General features: G+C 37.8%; 1 long non-coding RNA gene and 1 pseudogene across 1 annotated transcript; both read left to right on the top strand.

The window, feature by feature from the left end:
- The first annotated feature begins 245 nt into the window (after positions 1 to 245).
- LOC126552616 (uncharacterized) lies at positions 246 to 2638 on the top strand (annotated as a pseudogene).
- Positions 2639 to 13205: 10567 nt separating this feature from the next.
- LOC126551912 (uncharacterized) lies at positions 13206 to 17250 on the top strand. The gene is made up of 3 exons (XR_007605791.1): positions 13206 to 14668; positions 14875 to 16046; positions 17109 to 17250. It is a non-coding gene; the product is annotated as an uncharacterized LOC126551912 (long non-coding RNA).
- The last annotated feature ends 201 nt before the right edge of the window (positions 17251 to 17451 follow it).

The following is a 17451-nucleotide window of genomic DNA, read 5'->3' as shown; positions in this document are numbered from 1 at the left end:
TAACAATAACCTATGTTTTCTGAACAAGATATATGTAAATGGATTATTATTCATAGTAAACAGACCAATACAAGCTGGTGTGTCAACAATAAATTGTCAAACAGTGAAAGTTTAAGATATGTTTGTAGGTAAGAAGTCAATACACACACACATAATATATATACCAGCAGTATTTATACAATTATATTTTATCTTCCTATTTTGTTAAGTTAAAATAATTGGTATGGTGTTTTAGAAAAGTTTATATGTGTCACCATAGTGGATTTAATAAAGTTAGTATTGAGAACAACAAAAAAGGGAGATCAAAAAACACAGAATGCAAAGCTCAAATTGACATTAAAATTAAACTTAATACTAAGGACACAAGAAAAAAGGATAAATATATTAGAGTGAGTAGATAAGTTTCACTTATCCAATCTGCCAAGTCATTAAAAAACCTAATTCAGTTATTAGATTCTGAACTGAGAAAAATATTTATATATTTTGAAATAATAGGATGGCTTACCAGCAATTGTTATACTTGTGAATGAATATAACCATAATTTAGCTTCTGCTGAAGCTTTATCTTTTTTAAGACCTACCAATGAAGTTAGAATAAAATATGAAAATTATTTCAATGATGGTTTAGGTGAGTATTTATCTCCTCTATAATAAATAATAATTAAATAATAGCTATTTACCTGGAAGTTAATAGAATAATACATAATATAATATAAAATATTTTAACAGTACAATAAATACAATATCCTCAGATATAAAATATGTACATATTACAAACATTTAACTATAAAAATTAATAATTAAATTCAACGAAATCAACATTTTTACATGTTATAATATTATATTATTTTAGGGAAAATTAGTTAAATATTTTGAAACAATAAAAAACTAAAATTTATGTACAATTACTCTGCCTCATATTACATAATAACTGAATTTATATTAGTTTTAAACTGTAATTTTAACACATTTCTCAAACAGCTGAGTGTTTGAGTTGTAAAGAAAGTAGGTAAATATTGGTATAATTTGTTGATGTTTGTGTGGGATGTCATTTTTGTATATGAATAACTATTACCCAAAAAACTGTATTGTAGTGATATTGAAAATGGTGTACCAATTATTAAAAAAAGATGTATTAAATTTATTTTATTTTTTCAAAATACAAACTTTTAAGTATATAGTATATTATATTAATTAATGCATATAGGCATATCAGAGTCTATAAGTATCCATGAAACCAAATTGGAATTAGAGTATGGTATGAATTCTGAAGAACTAGCTGATGCTTCAATTAACTCTAAGTATAGGACCGTTCGTCATTGGTATGACACTTGGAAATTAAATAACCTCGGATCTTCTACTGAACTTAGTGTATTACAGGTATGCATAATAATAATTATAAATTTCAATTTAATACTAGTAAAAGCCATAATAAAAAAATTAGTTTGATTATATAAACCTTTAAATAAAATATAGATCTGTAAAATAGTATATTAATAATTTAAATTATAACATTTAAAATAACAATGTATGTTAAAGTGTGTCAAAGGTTAAGAGGTTTCCTTGAAGGTTAGGATAGGTTAAGCAATATTACTAATTGTTGACATCATAAATTGATATTAAAATTGTTTGAATATAAAAATAACTTAAAGGGATCAGGTAAAAAATAATAATAGAAATAAAATAAAATTATATATAAAACTGAGAATTACTTAGCTCTCAAGTCTAATAATGTTAAATATACATGTGGAATGTGGATTTATAAATTATAATTATGTATGTATTATTATTCTGATTTAATAAATTATAAAAAAAATATAAATAGGTAAATGAATAAATACAAGTTACTTTATAATTTTATATTAATATGTCTCCTTAATAATTTATTATGTTGTACCTTTTATATTAATTAAATAAATTTGGGCAAGTGACCATAATACCATAAAATTCCATATTAATTCATAACACCCCTTATTTTTAAATAAACATTTTTTGTATTGTTATCAAGTAAAAAGAATCTAATTAAATACATTAAATAATTAAATTAGGTACTTAATTTTTATTAAAAAATTTTTAAAAAGTATTTCATTTTTAAAATTACCAATGGACAATGTACTTTTATAATCTATATCCTACAGTAATACACTGTAAAACTGATATTAAACTTTGTATTACTTAATTCTTAAATAAATATTTTGTAGAAACTTGAAGATAAGAAAACCGATTATGAAAAATGTGGAATTATTGTAAGGTTTAATGAAAATCCATTTGCTATACTAGTGGTCACTCCTATTATGCAAAGAGCTCATAAATTAGCTTTTTCTAAAGATATTGCTTTTGCAGACAGTACTGCGTCATGTGATACTCAGAGTCATTCTGTTACATTTATGCTAACATCATGTGGTATTGGGGCTATTCCTCTGGGAATGTTTATAACAAAAGGACAAACAGTTGATGACTATAAGACTAAAAGATTCAGTTCCTAATAGTTTTTATGGCCAAGGTTTTCCAAGACATTTTATAATTGATGATAGCGAGGCAGAAAGACAAGCACTAAAATCAATTTGGCCACAATCAAATATTTTGCTTTGTAGGTTCCATGTATTACAGTCAGTTTGGAAATGGTTATGGGATGTAAAACATAATATCAAAAATAAACACAGAATGTTGTTATTTAAATTATTTCAAAGTATTTTAATTGCACCTGATTATAATAGTGCTCACAATGCCTATACTACTGCTATTGGCAAAATAAACACTATAAATAATAGTATAAGTGATGAAATTATACCTCTTAAGTATGAAAAATGGGTGAAATATATGACTAATTATTGGGCGAGGAAAGAATTATGGTGTCTAACTTTTAGAGATGCTACTGTCCATGGTAATCAGACCAATAATTTTAGTGAAGTTAATGTACGGATTTTTAAAGACATAGTACTCTCTAGAAATAAGGCATATAATGCCATTGCACTGGTGGATTTTATTTGTACTGGCCTAGAAGATTACTACTTAAGACGTTTTAAGGACTTTTGTTAATGGTAGAAATGACACAGCTCGATTGCTTTTTGAAAATCAAATAAAAAGAGCTGTTTATATTAATAAAGATTCAATAGAAAAATTGCCTAACAATATATTTAAAGTTAGGTTAGGTTAGGTTCAGTCGCGTGTAGTCGTTGCCAGTGAACGGACGTGTTTTGGACAAGTTCTGCTCCGAAACCCGCCCCCAGTGGCAGATTAGTGCGTAAATAGTGTTTCAAGCGCCGAGCGCTCCGAGGCCCGTTCCCAGTGGCAGTTTCGTGCACTTAACCTAGTGAGCCAAGTGGCGCCATCTACGTTGTTATAAAAAGTTCATGTTCAGGCCGGTGTCGATTTTGAGTCGGCCTGATTAAACACCCCCCCGTGGGGCATCGTGGGACCCCGCTACACCCGGTAAGTCAACAAGTTTCTTTTGACTATAACTCGGCAGGGAGTGCCCGGAGAGGCTCGGGAGCAAAAATTTGCCCCCCCCCCAAAACTGCCTGACCTCCCACGACCGACACCGACAAGCCCCCGAAAACCCCATTCCTCTAGCCCCACCTGGAGCCGAGCTGTAGGGGCTCGAAAAGGGCTTTTTCTCCGCCAACTCCGGAACAAAAATCTCGGCACCGCGCGAACGCCGGTGGTTTGGTCAGGTTGGTTGTTAAGAGCGAGTGGTAGCAACAAAGGGGGCAAGGGTCAACGGACCTCCCCCTTGCCACGGACTCGATGGCTGAAGGCACCCAAAACACCACCCTCGATATGGGCACTTCGGAGGCAAAAACCCACGTTGTTAGCGCGGAGTCGCGCGCGTTCCACACGGGCACGCAACGATCACAAGCGGCGGCGTGTGACGATCCACTTGAAGCAGCGCTGATTGTTCTGAAGCAGCAGCTCGGATTGGAACAAGGTGGGCTCCAGGTGTTGTTGCAAAGGTCCGAGGCTCTGAAAGTGAGCAACAAAGTGAGCAACAAAGTGCAGCAACGCAAAAAGTCTGCAGGTCTAAGGTGCTCTTAACGAGATTTTGGAAGCGGTGGACGCCAACAAGATCGCTCAAGAAAAGGTGGCCAAGGCAAATAGAGCGACCGTCCATCACTTCTACGAGCAGAAGAAACAGCGCACGGACATTTCACATAAAACTCAAGAGCCAGTTGCTGGCGCCAGCGTAAATCTGGTGGAAGAGATTAGCTCACTTAAAAACAAAGTTAGCGAGCTCAGTAAAATGGTGGGGCAGCTGGCGTCAACAAAGGAGACAGAGACTTCGGAATGGACTGAAGTCGTCAAAAGAAAGAGCAATGTGACCATAGCAAAGCCTGCGGGTGTGAGGGAAAAAACCCCAAGGGTGCGGCCAGCAGCGATAGTGGTAGACGTCGCCAACCAGAGTGATTTCCCGGAACTGGTCAGGAGGATCAGGAGTGGGGTTAACTCTGACATAATTGGCGAGAAGGTCGTCGGGATGAGGAAGACCAAGGCTGAGCGTCTCCTGCTGGAAGTCAAGGGTGACTCTAGCGACGTGGAGGCGGTCAGGGCGGAGATCTTCAAGTCCACGGGCGATGACAACAAGGTGCGAACTTTGGAACAGCGGACAATGCTGGAGGTCCGTGATATGGACGAATGGACCGAAGAAGTAGAAGTTGTAGATGCAGTGGCAGCAGCCACGGGAGCTAGCCGTGACACCATCAAGGTCATCGGCCTTAAAAAGCGATACGGCGGGTCGCAAACTGCTTTCCTACTAGTCCCATCGGAGTTGTGTCGTAATGTAATGAAGCACGGGCAGTTGCGTGTGGGACTGGTGAACTGCAGAATAAAAATAGGAGAACAGAAGACGCGGTGCTTTCAGTGTCTTGCTTTTGGGCACATTTCTAGACAGTGCCAAGACCCTGACCGTGGTCAATGTTGTAGACGGTGTGGAGGTTTAGATCATAGAGCCGCGCAATGCGTTGCCGAGCATTCTGTCGCCAAGGAGTTTGCCAAAGTTTTGGAGGATAGCACTCCAAATCAGGCTACGGAAAGTGTTGGAGGAGGTGCTGCAAGTGAGCGCTCGTCGGTCCTCAAACAGCAGTCATGATTAATTTCTTGCAAATCAATCTTAATGGGTGTTGGGCAGCGGAACAACTCTTGGCCCAGACTGCAATCGACGTGGAGGCGGACGTCTTGATTCTAAGCGAACCCTTTATAAAATGTGGAAGGGATGACAGATGGGCCTACAGCCTGGACAGGAGGGCTGCGATAGGCATCTCCTCCCGTTTAGGTTGCGTGTTCACGGAGAAGGGCTCGGGCACGGGCTTTGCCTGGGTGCGAATAGCAGAATAGTGATATACAGTTGTTACTGGAGACCCGGATCGACGTTAGCCGAATTTTCCTCGTTCTTGGACAATCTTGCGGACAGCATTGGGGCGGTAGGAGGGGACAGGGTCATCGTCTGTGGTGACTTTAATGCTTGGAACGTGGAGTGGGGGTCGCGCGTTAGCAACCCGAGGGGCTTACTCCTGTCGGATTTAGCGTGGAACCTGGGGTTAATCCTCGCGAACAGGAGCTCATCCCCCACTTTCACCAGAGGCGAAGCGGTATCCGTCATCGATATCAGATACTACAGAAGCGTGTCGGTCACCGGGTGGAGAATCCTAGACGAGGACTCTCTCAGTGATCACCGTTATCTCTTCTTCTCGGCGGAGGCTCACCCGGTCCAGCATCCACAGCTACCAATCCTCCCGCGCCCGAACACCCATCCAGGTTGGTCCGTCAAGAAAAGGAATCCGCTGGCATTCGCCAACTATGTGGAGTCACATCCTTAGGCTGTTGGGAACGGCAACCCTCCGGAGCGCGCAACGGCTGTCTCCCGCGAACTGGATAAATACCTGTTTGATGCTTGCGAAGCATCCATGCCGCGGAGGAACAGAGGACCTGGTGATAAAGAACCCGTTCATTGGTGGTCCGAAGACATAGCGGAACTAAGGAGGCGGGTCCTGAGCCTCCACAGGAGTCATTATCGCTCCAACCGGCGTCGGGGCGGTCAGGGCTCCGCGGAAGCCAGGATAATGTTCACCGTAGTGAGGAAGGAGCTTAGAGTAGCCATTAAACGGGCTAAGGACAAGAGTTGGGAAGAACTTTGTGACATGGCGGAGTCGGACCCGTGGGGCAGGCCGTATAAAATTGTGATGAAGAAGCTTGGAGATAGAACTTCACGCTAGCCTCCTCGGGTAGAGAATCGGAGATCGCCAATCATCTCTTTCCCAACGCCCCGCCAACAAACTGAGACCGCGCCCCCTCACCAGCCACATGTAATTTATTTGAGGCTTTCGACCCAAAGACGGACACACTTCGGTATGAGAGAGTGATACCGCAGTTCAAGATCGTGGAACTACAAAGTGCCTGCAAGAGGTTATCGGTGGGCAAGGCCGGGGGTCCCTCGGGAGTGCCTAACGAGGCCCTCAAACAGCTTGCGAGGATGCGGCCACTCACCATGCTCAAGGTGTATAATAACTGTTTAGCGGCTCTACATTTCCCGCAACAGTGGAAAATGGCGAGGCTGGTGCTCCTGTACAAAGGTGGTGGCAAACCTATAGATTCTCCTTCTAGCTTTAGGCCTATCTGCCTATTGGACACGCCGGGAAAGTTGTTGGAGAGGCTATTGCTCCAACGCCTGGAAGCTCACCTCGACGCGCGCGGCGGCATGCAGAGAGCACCAAACCAGTTCGGGTTCAGGAAGGGGATAAGCACGGAGAACGCGGTGGAGAGTGTCTTGTCAGTGGCGAGGCGCACAGCGGTGGGTGCTGGAAGAGCCAAGGAGTTGTGTGTTCTGGTCACCTTGGACGTGAAGATCGCATTCAACTCTCTGAGGTGGCCAGTCGTCGACGAGGCGCTGAGGCGGAAGAGTACTCCCGAATACCTGATCCTAATGCTCAGATCTTGGCTGTCGGAAAGGAGTTTGCTAGTGGGCGAAGGTTGGTTAGGTTCAGTCGCGTGTAGTCGTTGTTAGTCGCATGTAGTCGTTGCCAGTGAACGGACGTGTCTCGTCGAGTATCTCCGAGGCCCGCTCCCCGTGGCGTTTTCTCGCACTAACTGATAACAGTGATCGTGATAACAGTAATCGTGATAAAAAGTGCGCGTACAGGCCGGTGTCGCTTTTGAGTCGGCCTGCTAACCACTCCCCCTCGTGGGACCACGTGTCGCCACCAGGTGTCGCAGTCTGCCAGATCCGGTGAGTAAACCGTCTAGTTACCTAGGTTAAGTTTCAAACCGCGATATCTCGGTAAGCTTTGGTCGGAGAGCTTCGGGAATAAATATTTGCCCCCATCAAACCCGTGATCTCTCCAGGAGATAACGAATAGCCCTGCGAAAACCCGAACCCTCTAGCCCTATCCAGGGCTGAGATATAGGGCCTCAAAAACGGTCACTTTTCCGCAAAGTTCGGAGTCAAAAATTTTTGGCAGCGGGTACGCCGACGGCATCCCCTCCAGGGTTCGGACAGGTGGAACCCCCCCCCCCTGGGGTCACCCCCAGCTACCACACAATACTCCCCGGGCCCACACTCCAAGATGTCGGACCAGGCATATGAAGACGACTCGGAAGGGACTCAGGACATAGACATGATGTCACCAACTAGTCGCTACCTTGTGACGGGTAAGCTGGACTCACCACCGGACAGACAAGCCAAAAGAAAGGGGGGACCAAACCCCCCTCCCCTCGGCGTCCCCCACGGTACCCCCTACCCTGGAGGCAATCCTCAACAAGATGAGGGAGATTATCAAATCCGCCGAGAGAATCATCGGGCGCGGAGCGGCAGAGATCGGCGCCCCTATGTTCAACGCGCTCGTGGGACACCTGGCGAATCTCACCCAGACTCTAGATGTCGTTATAACGGAAGAGGGGAACTTGGTCTCTCCCCCTACGTCGCCTTCCAAGAAAAAGTCGAAAACCGAAGGTGCAGACTCGCCTATTCAGAGGCCCGCCATGGCTGACGCCAGTACGGACACTCCGTGCTGGTGGGACAGAGACGGGGACGCTGAAGCTAGGGCTGCGCCCAAGCGCATTCCAACGCCGAAAGGCATCGAGGGGTGTTCTAGGCCCGTCAAGCCAACCTTGGATACCGAGATGGATTCAAACATGGAAACAGACACGGAAGTCTGATCCAAGGTTGTAGGAAGAGTCGCGAAACGGAAGACAAGGCCAAAAAGGACCCAGTTCAGAAACCCTCAGTCTCCCCCCCCCCTCAGTCTGCTAAACCCGCCGCGGTGCAGAAAAAGCCCTCCGCGATCCTGATCAAGCCGCTAGCAGGGCAGTCGTACTCTGACACCGTCCGCACGGTACGTTCCTGTGGTCTTTCTGCCAAGGACATAGGCGTTAACGTTAAAATGAGAGATACCAGGGACGGTAGTCTATTGTTGGAGCTCCCCACCAGTGCTAACTCCGGATCTGCGGCTAAAACTATTACATCGACCATTAGTAATAAGCTAGGGGACACGGTGGGGAAAGTGCTTCAACTCGGAGTTAACGTTGACGTCGAAGTGTTGGACTTGGACGCCGCGGCTACAGCAGCTGAAGTTCTCGAAGCCCTGAGAGCAGCCATACCAGGAGGCGAAGACCCAGCTACGAAAGCCTAGAGGGAGGCCATCCAGGACGTCCGAATCTGGCCCACCCGATCCGGCCAGCAGATAGCCTCGGCTAAAATGTCGAGATATGCTGCGTCGAAAATCACGAAAATTCCGGTCGGGTGGACTATGTGCAGGGTCCGGCCCAGGACTGTCCTCCCGGAGAGGTGCTTTAGATGTCAAAAGTTCGGACACAACGCTAGAAACTGGACCGAATCACACAGGGCTGGCGCGTGCTGGAGGTGCGTCGATACAGGCCACCGCATGAAGGAGTGCAAGGCGGCAGAGGATAGCTGTCTGGCCTGCGACTTGTCAGGTTTCACCAAGGTACCGCACAAGCCTGGTTCCGTCTCGTGCTCGGCGAGAAAGATGGCGTCGAGTCCGATGGTTCCCCGCGATGGTTAACTTCCTTCAAGTTAACCTCAACGGTAACTGGGCGGCGGAGCAACTGCTCGCCCAGACTGCAGTGGAAGGAGACGGTGATGTGCTCATCACTAGCGAACCATTTGCTCGGCATGGACGGGAAGACAAGTGGGTGTTTAGCCAAGACAGGAAAGCGGCAGTGGGAATTTCAAACCGCACCGGGTACACCATTTCTGACAAGGGTTCAGGCGTTGGTTACGCATGGATGCGGGTAGGCGGCATCTTCGTTTACAGTTGCTATTGGAGGCCAGGGTCGTCCCTGACCGAATTTTCTGCTTTTTGGACGACCTGGGCGAAGACGTGAGGTCGCGCGGTGAAGAAAAAATCGTAGTGTGCGGGGACTTCAACGCGTGGAGCACCGATTGGGGGTCACGCGTGACCACCCCGAGAGGGGCACTTCTCTCGGACCTCGCGTGGAGCCTGGGGCTAGTACTGGCAAACAGCGGCTCATCCCCCAATACCTATCTCGTTTGTTTTGAAAACAATGAATTCTTGGTCTCGAAACGTATATAATTCTTTTGAATAAAAATTATCTAGAATGGTGTCCAGATTGATAAGCAAATCGAGATATTACCTCGATTGTGAAAATAATCGAAAATGTTTAAATTAAATTTTAACGCATCGAATGTTTCTAATGTTACAATGACAATTATGATACACACATTTTACAATACTTGTAAAATAAAGATATTTATGTTGAATCAAAACAGTATAATCTATTAATTATTGTTTTTTTTTTTATTATGATATATGTCATTAATAATATTGATATTTATTATATTATAGGTAATGCACGATTTTATGAACCATGGTTGCATAAATTATGTAACTTAAAAATTTAATCATCGTCCATCGATTTTACCTAGGATCACAGTCTATAAAATTTCACGACGATATTCGATACTGTTATTATCTACTGAACACGTAATGGACACATTCGTAACAAATGAAAATTGTGTGTTATAATTTTAATACCAATATAATTTTGAAATTAAACGCGTTCCTATTATGTTAATAAATTAGATACCTAAGTAATATTAAACATGTTTATATTTTATAACACAATTCGTATGTAATTTATTAATTTCATGTACAGCTAAATAATAGTACATACTTTTTTTTTTTGACGATGTTGTTGTATTTAAGTTAACAATTTTATTAAAAATTTACATAATATGCACCTCCATTCGATCAGCATTATTATGCATGGGAATCAGATTTCATATATTGCCACAACACTATTTGTATAATTAATTAGTAACTTCAATTTAATATCAATAAATTGAAATAGATTTATAATTTTTTTTATTATTAAATTATACATATTACAATCGTGTAAAAATAACAGTGAATATATGACTAGACAGCTCATTTTTACTAGCAGTTCATATCGCTTGCTACTGGTACTCTATAAATCGATATGGAATAAAATAAATGTTAATTTAATGTTCAATTTGCCGAATATTGGTACAACCATAAAAATCATCTATTTGGTCAAAAATTGGTTTGCGTAAGAATTCCCGTTTTTCCGTCACTTTTTTTTTTCTTGATTTTTTTGAAAACTTTACTTTTGACCTTTATAATGCTATTTTTAGTTTGTCACAAAGAGTAATGTTTTAATTGTATTATTAATACCAATAGTTTGTAGTTAAAATAAAAAAAAAAAAAATGTTAATAATAGATAATAAATGTTAAAAATAAATAATTTTTTAAAATATTCAGAAATTATAAGCTTAGCAACGTAGTCTAAAAAAACGTTCGCAAGCGTAATCGAGATATTTGTATTTTATTGAAATAAAATCAATTACCTATATTATAATCGAATGATACCTATCTCGTTTGTTTTGAAAACAATGAATTCTTGGTCTCGAAACGTATATAATCGTTATCGGATAAATATTATCTAGAATGATGTCCAGAGTGATAAGCGAATGGAGTATCATCTCGATTGTTAAAATAATCGAAAATGTTTAAATAAATTTTTTGTCATGCCTGCACCGAAAGTTTGGTTTTCGACCACGGTTGAAGCGTTCGAAAGCGTCCTTTTTCCGTCCAGCGGGCGGTAAAGTGGAAATCCCCAAAGTGCCGGGCGGAAAAGAGGAAATCCCCAAAAGTGCCGGGCGGAAAAGAGGAATTCCCCAAAAGTGCCGGGCGGAAAAGAGGAAATCCCCAAAAGTGCCGGGCGGAAAAGAGGAAATCCCCAAAAGTGCCGGGCGGAAAAGAAGAAATCCCCAAAAGTGCTGGTCGCCGGGCGCGTAGGTATCCCCTGCACAACCAGAAACTAAAATGTACACCTACCACGGTTCTTACAAAACATAAACTTTTGGTTACATCTTAAATGTATAGTAACCTCCTTGCATGACGCATAAACATTTAAACATATTTAATTTGCACTGTTCCTATATAAGTGCGTCGAACGATGCGTTAGTAATAGTCTATAATTGTTGCATAGATCCCTGCATAACCTTTTTCATAAACGCAGGGGCGTGACAAAAAATAGTATGTGTGGCTCACTTCCCGCCCTTGCCACACAATATACTATTTTGTCACGCTTGCACCGAAAGTTTGGTTTTCGACCACGGTTGAAGCGTTCGAAAGCGTCCTTTTTCCGTCCAGCGGGCGGTAAAGTGGAAATCCCCAAAGTGCCGGGCGGAAAAGAGGAAATCCCCAAAAGTGCCGGGCGGAAAAGAAGAAATCCCCAAAAGTGCTGGTCGCCGGGCGCGTAGGTATCCCCTGCACAACCAGAAACTAAAATGTACACCTACCACGGTTCTTACAAAACATAAACTTTTGGTTACATCTTAAATGTATAGTAACCTCCTTGCATGACGCATAAACATTTAAACATATTTAATTTGCACTGTTCCTATATAAGTGCGTCGAACGATGCGTTAGTAATAGTCTATAATTGTTGCATAGATCCCTGCATAACCTTTTTCATGAACGCAGGGGCGTGACAAAAAATAGTATGTGTGGCTCGCGCGGGAAGGCCATTTCAGTCTTGGGCGAAATGCGGCACTTGCCTACGGCTCGTGCCGCACACAACGCCCGCGACTGAAATGGCTCACTTCCCGCCTTTGCCACACAATATACTATATTAGGCATCGAATGTTTTCTACTATTCAGTAGGCATATAAGTATTAACTAACAGTTTACTCTAATAAAAATTTATTTATATTTCTTACCTATTGAATAGGATTATTTTAAAACTTGGTTTCTAGGGATTGTCATTATAAATAGGAACTCAATATTTTCCATCGCTAAAAATATTACTCGATTTTTTGTTTTAAACAATTCTCTTAGATATGTTTATTTAGTTAATACTTAACACTTTTACATTCCCCTTTTATTTATTTATAGAATTCTGATGGATATAAGTTTGATAGGCAATACATGTATATAGTATGTATGTAAGACGCAACAATAATATATAATGACTGTACGTCATTTAACGTCCTTATAATGAACTTAAATAAAATTAATATATTTTAAGAAGATGTCAGCGCACCGTTTGTTTTCTCTCTCTGGCCCACACACAACAAAATGCATTTACGAAATATTATTTTTCTATGATTTTAAGTAATCTTAGAGTAAAAACACCCATTCCAAGAAAGATAGAGAATAATATTTATAATACTTATTATTTATTAGTGATAAATGATAATTTAAGAAGGGATCGATCGCCGCATCGTCCCTATTGTTGCGTGCCAGTATCAGATTTGAATCCAAATGGTTAATTTGAATGAAAGTTAAACTTAATAACGTAATATGTTTTATTGCATACAAACAAAATACATGTAACAAATTAAATAAGTGGCTGAGTGACGTGAAAGTGCTCTGTTGTTGATAGCTTTGGTACATCTGCCGTTGCTGGTCTTCGGGCTCCCTTATATATTGTGGTGCGTCTCTTGTTTACGTCGTGTTTTCGCCTTCTGGGTAAAACCAGGTGTCCTTGTTGTTGTTGTTGCAAATTCGGACACGAATTTGAGAATGTGCAATAACATCTCAAATGCATCATTAGTGCACTGTAATTATTGGTGCGCTTACTATCCCGACACGTGTCATGGTCATAGTAGCATCCGCATTACCCTTGACACGAGGCATGGTCATACTAACTTAGCCTTGTAATCTCGTAGATATCTTATAGATATCTCGTAGCCCATAACACTATCTACGAGCTGCTACTGCGTTTTTTAATTAAATTAAAATATAAATGTAATTATTATATTATATGTGTATAGGCATCCAAAAGAGATACTCAATAGTGGCTGCTCCAACGCCACAATTAGCGAGAGTGCTGGCGGTGCACCGCACTCCCAAAAAAGCCTATATTATTTATTACATTTATATATTATTGTCCTTTTCCAGACATATATGAATATTCATTTTAAACCAGTAGGTAATAAAATTATATTCCAATTCACAACACATGATGAAAACTTGAAAATAGTAGAAATTTTTCGATACCAACAAGTTACGTTCAACATCTAATATGTTTTTTATATAGGTAATATTTATTAGGTACCTACCATTGTGAAGATGAAACTTTATACAATCAATTTTTTAATTTCACTTTTTTGTTAAATAATATTTTTCGACTTTGTGTTATTATTAAAGGTGTTATCTGATAAACGATTAAGAAAAAAAATTAAAAGATAGTGCTATTTTAAGACAATAGGGCAGTGTGTGTGTGGGGCATTGTGACTGCGTGTATATTTTTTTTTAACATTTCCAGTGACTTTAGCTTCTGTAGAGCGCTCTTTTTCGAAATTAAAACTCATAAAAAAGTACTCGAGAAATTCTATTAACCAAGAACGATTATTAAACATAGCTAGCTGTACTGAACATTGAAAATAAAATACAAGAATTAAATAGGTATTGAAAAAATAACTATCAATTTTGCTCATAATAAAGCTAGAAACAAATTTCCCAAAACAATAAAAAAAATATTCGTATCTTATTATACAATTAAAATTGTATTCATTTCAGTGTTATAGTATAGTCTTTCCATGAACAGCTGTTATAATAAATTGTATTAATATTATGTAGTGTTTATTTATGCTTACAAATTAAAAAATAACAACTGAGATGAAAACAGATAATATGATTCACATTTCAAATAGAGGCCTTAATAAGTTGATATATTTTTGTCTACATTACATTATATAATGTACAGAATAAGTACTCTTACATTTTGGACATTTGTGTATAATTTATTATATAACATTTATAAAGTACTAAACTATCGTTTTAACCAAAATCAACTTAATAAAATAGGTAACTTAAATATAATTTGTCTAATATAAAGAATAGTGGTCGTTATTGAAATGGTAAGTGCAGTAGGTATACAATATGTATTTTAAACATATTTCCATTATTATTTGTATTATTATAAAGATTATGGTTTAATTATTTTAATTTTAAAATAATATTAATTAAATATTTAATAAATTTCAGTTCTATATTAATTAACGTTAGTCTATAGTCTATATATAGTCATTTTATATAGTAGTATAGATATGGATATAGATTCAATACGAATATTGGATATTGTTGGTGCACGTGCAATAAACTTTTAGGAATTACGCCGATATCAAACACAATACAATTTGAAGAACAAAAAGGCCAGTTTGCAGGTAACTGGAAACGACAGTTAATGAGAGATTGTTAATGCTAATAAACTTAACTCTTAAGATGAGTAGAATTTTACGATCAAATTAATAAATTAGCTTAATATCTGATAATACACAATCTGTATAATATATGAATTGAACAGTTTAGAATATAATACAATTAATACCTTTTATAAATTATTTTTAATTTTTCTTATGTATTTTTTTAGGAACTTGGTTATCAAAATATCGTCGCAGAACAATAAATGAAAATTACTTTGCTGGTTTTTTAGATTTTGTAGTATCTAAAAATCTTATTAAAACTACTCATGGATTATACGAGCTAATTGGGCCAATCGCTAACGCATCTACAGATAATTTGTATCGTGCGTGTTTAGAAATTAATGGTTTTCCAAGGTCTTGGAAACAGTGGCGGTTTTGGTTGTATTTTTTTAGTGAGGCAACGTTCCCCTCCCTTCATAACAAAAATTAAACTTATATTTAAATCGGTTTCATTAGGCTCTGTGACAATGGAAACAGTTTATGATTATTTATATCTATGTGTTGTTGTTTATCGTGCTGCAATTACAGCTTCGGGCTGACCATAATATTACCTACTCATCTATTTTTAGTACTTAGAGGCGATGAAAAACGAGCCTCACGATTATCATTGCACTTACGCAATTTTGCTTATTTAACAGTCGCGCGTATTCACGTACTTACGTGTGTGTGTGTGTGTGTGTGTGTGTGTGTGTGTGTAATTCTTGTACACAAGTAACAATAATTCAGAGACGACGTTAAACGGTGCTCTCCGACGTCATCGGAATATTGCCGCCGGCTAAAATATGAGGGTTTGATTACGTAATAATTATTTCATACATTTCTTATCGGTTTATCACTATTTTTGGTAATAAACACGGAATAATATTATACAATAGTAAAATAAATGATAATTCATATTATTAAACTTCGTAAACAAGATTATTTTTTTCAAACAAAACTATAAATACGTCAAAAATTGTTAGCGAAATGTGTGCTATCGGTGAGCTATGCATTATACTCTTAGAGTATTATTTACTACAAAATTTTAGCTGAGGCACTACCTCACTTGCCTCACCCTCAAAACCGCCACTGCTTGGAAATATATTTCAACACAATTCCCTAGTAAAATTAATAATTTCAATAAAAAATTGGCAATAAGATGAAAATATGCAACCAACTGTTTAGTGCAAGAAACGATGACGAAGAGTTATAAGTTTGTCGAAAAATTACTGCTAGTAATAAATTCAAAGATTCGTGCCAATCGTGCAATTAAAAAAAAAAAGAAGTTCCATTATTGCGTAGGATGTTTGAAAAAAAGTTGGTTAACTCAATGGCAGTTGTCGATTTCGATATCACAAAGGTATGTTTTAATACTATTAGGTTACATATTTAAAATACTTATGTAATTACAAATATGCATGTTCCAACAAACTAATAGTATTGAATCTTTATAGGTAGGTACCTAACTAAAATTATAATCAGCATATTTATATATTTACATACAATTACATCTCGATTATTTATGTCTATCTATAAATTATCATTGTTGAGAAAGTTTTTAACGTTTCTCATTAAAAAAAAAAAAAAAAATGAAACAAATTAATGTTTTATATCTTATTCTAATTTATTTTATAGGTAGATATCTAATTACAATAACTATTTATAAAAACAGTACTTTGGTATTATTGAAACTCCTTAGAGTCTTCACTAATCCAATAATTTCAATAATACTATACAAACCTGCATAACACTTACACAAATAACTTATTACCTACATAATATGATTATCAATATTCAACTATAGTTTCCTTAAATTTTAAATTTTAGATCATTAAATTATAATATTTTTAATAACTGCTAGAGCTAAATGGATTATTATTTGTAAAAAAATGTTGACAACATTCAAAAATATTGTAAAAGGTTTATGCAGTTATATGAAAATAAACTATAAGTATTAGGTAGTATATAAAATATCTGTGTTCAATTTATTTCAAATGATTTGAATGATTTGTGTGTAGTCAGTGGCACAAGTTAACACTTATAATGAGTAATGAAAATATAAACTGTATTAGGGATTAAATTGGTATCTTGTATTATAATAATACTATTTAAGACTGTAAATTATTAAATATTCATTTCTAGTACCTACCAGTTGGTAATTAATATTTTATCATCATATTATAATCTTTCATGAATCATTCATAAAGATATAGATACTTACTAAGAATTGGAAAATTTCTATGTCAAGCATATTGTTGAAATTTGTTTTTTACTTTTATCAATTTTAAAAAATAATTTAGGTATTGTAATTTTTCTTTTATCAACTTATTATAAAATAAATTAAAATACCATAAAATCCTTAATAAATTTTTTCTTTTAAAAAAATATTTATACAGTAATAATAATTTCTATTATATTTTAGGTACAGAAAAAAATACCTGCACTTGAGAAAAGACTCAATGATTGTTGAAAAAAGAAAAAGCAAAAGTAAATGTAAATATCACCTGCATACACATTTTAATTTGATGTTTCTAACAATATAAATAAATTTCTAAATTTAATGTAACTATTTAAACTTTACTTTATTCAAACTATTTAAGTTTAATTTAATATTTTAACATTTTAAGTAAATTAAAAATGTATAAAACTCTCTACAAAAATTTAGATATTAATGTACGTAATTTTTTTTAATTTAAGTTAGTATATAAGTATATAATTTACTAGTTATTTACTTTATTGTAGAAAGAACATGATTGTATTCATTT

This window comes from Aphis gossypii, chromosome X (assembly GCF_020184175.1).
Source record: "Aphis gossypii isolate Hap1 chromosome X, ASM2018417v2, whole genome shotgun sequence".
Classification (NCBI taxonomy): domain Eukaryota; kingdom Metazoa; phylum Arthropoda; class Insecta; order Hemiptera; family Aphididae; genus Aphis; species Aphis gossypii.
The sequence above is the reverse complement of the archived record's forward strand: the minus strand, read 5'-3'. Positions and strand labels throughout refer to the sequence as shown.